The sequence below is a fragment of the Palaemon carinicauda genome, chromosome 28 (genome assembly GCF_036898095.1).
Source record: "Palaemon carinicauda isolate YSFRI2023 chromosome 28, ASM3689809v2, whole genome shotgun sequence".
NCBI classification, from domain to species: Eukaryota; Metazoa; Arthropoda; class Malacostraca; order Decapoda; family Palaemonidae; genus Palaemon; species Palaemon carinicauda.
Genome location: NC_090752.1, coordinates 53,023,131 through 53,028,130, shown reverse-complemented (window position 1 = coordinate 53,028,130; position 5,000 = coordinate 53,023,131). Strand labels below are relative to the sequence as shown.

Genomic DNA, 5,000 nt, shown 5'->3' with positions numbered 1-5,000 from the left:
ATATATATATATATATATATATATATATATATATTTATATATAAAATGTCTGTGTTAGACAAGTGTATATTGATGCAAACGATATAAACACAAGTAAATACTGTATGTGTCAAAGAAACAACCAAAACAACAATAAATGGCAAACCTGCGAATCAAACAAACAAAACAGAACAGCAACAAACACACCAAACAAGCAAACAAAAGACAACGTAATTACACCCCGCCCTTCATCCCTTATTTCCCCCAACATCCTCTAATTCACAAACCCTAAAAAACGGCAGGAGGGTGAAAGCGTACGTACGTCCCCTCAAGGGAACAGAGCTCCATTTAATAGAGGGAAGAACTACATCTTACAAATGCAGATATAAATCATGTAGAGTATTTAAAGGTTTGAAGGCCGCTCATGAATGGCAGAGGCAAGGGACAGTGACACTACCCTATCAAGTAGGACAATACCATAGAGACTGACCATGTATCATTATAATTATTATTGTTATTACTAGCCAAGCTGCAAATCTAGCTGGGAAAGCAAGATGCTATAAGCCCAATGGCTCCAACAGGGAAAAATAGCCCAGTTAGGAAAGGAAACAAGGAAATAAATAAACGATATAAGTAATGAAAAATTCAAATTAAATATTTAAGAAAAAACATTAACAACATTAAAACAAATAATTCATATATAACTATAATATGACTTATGTCAGCCTGTTCAACATAAAAACATTTGCAAGTTTAAACTTTTGAAGTTCTACTGATTCAACTACCCGATGAGGAAGATCATTCTACAACTTGGTCATAGCTAGAATAAAACTTCTAGAATACTGTGTAGTATTGAGCCACATGATGGAAAAGGCTTGGCTATTAGAATCAACTGCCTGCCTAGTATTAAGAACAGGATGGAACTGTCCGGGAAGATCTGAATGTAAAGGATGGTCAGAATTATGAGAAATTTTATGTAAAAAGCATAATGATCTAATTGAACGACGGTGCCAAAGATTAATATCTAGATCAGGAATAACGAATTTAATAGACAAATTAAGATGAGAATCAGCAGCTGAAGACCAGACAGGAGAACAATACCAATGATCAGCGCCCAAGCCCCCTCTCCACCCAAGGAGGGTCCTATAGGCTCCAACAAATACCCCCTCTTAACTCACAAAGATGGTGAGGTTGCAGCGACGAGAGAAACTAACGAATTTGAACAATACTCGAACCCAAGTCTGATGTTCACCAGTCAGGGACGTTACCACATCGGCCACCACTATTCTTTGGTGCTTTGCTTATAGCTCTTATTTAATACAGTTAAAAGGTTCGTTTAATGTTATGTTCTATAAATATTAGGATGATTTTAAAAACTAGTTTTTACGTGTGAATTAGCATAGAGATTTTCTGTTTTTTTTTTTTTTCATGTTTCTACCGATTGTTTCTAAACAAAATACTTCGTCTGTTTAAACAAGGTATATGTAATTATCTAATGTTTTCGCTTAATATATATTCAGTTGCCCAAATAAAGATACGAGTACCACTATATTTGTACTTTCACTAGATAGCAGTTACATTTGCACCTTAACTTCGAACCTATATGATGCAAAACTTCACCTTCGAACCTATAACATTTTAAAACCTTAACTTCGAACCTATATGATGCAAAAACTTCACCTTCGAACCTATAACATTTTAAAACCTTAACTTTGAACCCATATGCAGCAAAAACTTCACCTTCGGAACCTATAACATTTTAAAACCTTAACTTTGAACCCATATGATGCAAAAACTTCACCTTCGGAACCTATAACATTTTAAAACCTTAACTTTGAACCTATATGAAGCAAAAACTTCACCTTCGAACCTATAACATTTTAAAACCTTAACTTTGAACCTATATGATGCAAAAACTTCACCTTCGAACCTATAACATTTTAAAACCTTAACTTTGAACCCATATGAAGCAAAAACTTCACCTTCGGAACCTATAACATTTTAAAACCTTAACTTTGAACCTATATGAAGCAAAAACTTCACCTTCGGAACCTATAACATTTTAAAACCTTAACTTTGAACCCATATGAAGCAAAAACTTCACCTTCGGAACCTATAACATTTTAAAACCTTAACTTTGAACCTATATGAAGCAAAAACTTCACCTTCGGAACCTATAACATTTTAAAACCTTAACTTTGAACCTATATGATGCAAAAACTTCACCTTCGAACCTATAACATTTTAAAACCTTAACTTTGAACCTAAATGAAGCAAAAACTTCACCTTCGGAACCTATAACATTTTAGAACCCTAACTTCGAACCCAAATGCTTCGAGATTATATTGGCTATCCTACGTGCATGGGTTAAATTTGAAATGACAGAAACGAAGCTGTTGTCATTACCATTGGCAAAGGGTTAATTCTAACACTCCATAACAATGTCAGATAAGGGGGCCTGTTGCATAGGCAATGTCTTCAACAGGTATGCAACTCGACATATGGGAATAATCGATTGGTCGAATGGGTGATGCTTATCTACATGTTGGGGTCTAAGCAACAGCTATATATCCATACATATTGATAAAAACAGCTTACGTGTATTATATATATACAATATGTATATATGTATGTATGTATACAAACGTGCAACCATTTCTACTCCACTGTAGTTACAAAGGACTGCCATCCTTAGCTATTTCTGGGGTTTGGCTATTTTCATCACCACGTTGGACACTGCCGATTGGTGACGGTGGGAGATTTCAGTCTGATCACACAACAAACTAACCTAGTATGGGTGGCTATGACTAGTATAGCTTTGCTGATTATGGCAATACACAAACCCTGTCATCAAAAAGGGATATATATATATATATATATATATATATATATATATATATATATATATATATATATATATATATATATGCTAATAGTCACTTTTAACCAAATCAATTAATATATATATATATATATATATATATATATATATATATATATATATATATATTGTATGCTAATATAGTCACTTTTAACAAAATAACAATAAAAAAAAAGGATTAAGTACGAGGCAAGAAATCCAATACAAATCAAGAACATTACAGGAAATGTATATTTATTCATTTTTAGGGAGATATTACCCTAAAATATAGCAAAGTAAATCCGCGGCTTCAATCTTTTTCAATCTCTTAATAAAAACAAAAGAGCAAAATCATATAAAGAATTCTCATTATAACAAAAGAGTTACACGATCAACCTAAAATGGTGACCCCAGAAATGAAAACGTTCCAGTGAATAATCACCTTAATTAACCCTTTGCACAAAAAAGTTTGCAACGGAATTAAAGGGCTCTCCGCAGCCTTGATCACGCAGTCAATACAAGCTATTTATTTACAGCCCTGAATTAGCAATGTTGATTTATTGCAATCCTTTTGCATCTTGTGATGACGCGGGAGAAAGTGGTGATATCATGTGATACCTTAATGATCATTTTCTGGTAAAGGGAATGTAAAATTTGGTGTGTACATTACATACACACACATACATATACTGTATGTATGTATGTATGTATATATATATATATATATATATATATATATATATATATATATATATATATATATATACATACATACATAACATATATATCTACATAATATAAACTTACACGAAACAAACATAGACAACGCAGAAAATCCCAGTGACAGATTCCAATCCTTCAAGACTTAGGAAATGCTTCCACAAAATAAACTTAAAAATATCCCAACGATGAATAAAAAAAAAAATATTTCCTCCCTTCCCTTAGAACTGACCTCGTAAAAGTCTGAATACAATTACAAAAAAAGATAAATGAAAAAAAGCTTACCTCAAGAAGTCTGAATACAATTACAAAAGGTGAATAGAAAAAAAGCTTACCTCGGAAAAGTCTGGATACAATTACAGAAAGAGAAATAAAAAAAGGCTTACCTCAAGAATCCTGAATACAATTACAAAAAGATAAATAAAAAAAAAACTGCCTCAAGAATCCTGAATACAATTACAAAAAGATAAATTAAAAAAAAACTGCCTCAAGAATCCTGAATACAATTACAAAAAGATAAATAAAAAAAAACTGCCTCAAGAATCCTGAATACAATTACAAAAAGATAAATAAAAAAAAAAACTGCCTCAAGAATCCTGAATACAATTACAAAAAGATAAATTAAAAAAAAACTGCCTCAAGAATCCTGAATACAATTACAAAAAGATAAATAAAAAAAAACTGCCTCAAGAATCCTGAATACAATTACAAAAAGATAAATTAAAAAAAACTGCCTCAAGAATCCTGAATACAATTACAAAAAGATAAATTAAAAAAAACTGCCTCAAGAATCCTGAATACAATTACAAAAAGATAAATTAAAAAAAACTGCCTCAAGAATCCTGAATACAATTACAAAAAGATAAATAAAAAAAAAACTGCCTCAAGAATCCTGAATACAATTACAAAAAGATAAATAAAAAAAACTGCCTCAAGAATCCTGAATACAATTACAAAAAGATAAATAAAAAAAACTGCCTCAAGAATCCTGAATACAATTACAAAAAGATAAATAAAAAAAACTGCCTCAAGAATCCTGAATACAATTACAAAAAGATAAATTAAAAAAAACTGCCTCAAGAATCCTGAATACAATTACAAAAAGATAAATTAAAAAAAACTGCCTCAAGAATCCTGAATACAATTACAAAAAGATAAATTAAAAAAAACTGCCTCAAGAATCCTGAATACAATTACAAAAAGATAAATAAAAAAAACTGCCTCAAGAATCCTGAATACAATTACAAAAAGATAAATAAAAAAAAACTGCCTCAAGAATCCTGAATACAATTACAAAAAGATAAATAAAAAAAAACTGCCTCAAGAATCCTGAATACAATTACAAAAAGATAAATAAAAAAAAAAACTGCCTCAAGAATCCTGAATACAATTACAAAAAGATAAATTAAAAAAAACTGCCTCAAGAATCCTGAATACAATT

The 5,000-nt window shown here is 30.9% G+C and overlaps 1 pseudogene; it reads right to left on the bottom strand.

Moving 5' to 3' along the window:
• Positions 1-5,000, bottom strand: part of LOC137621810 (innexin inx2-like) — a 160,357-nt pseudogene that overhangs the window by 57,857 nt on the left and 97,500 nt on the right.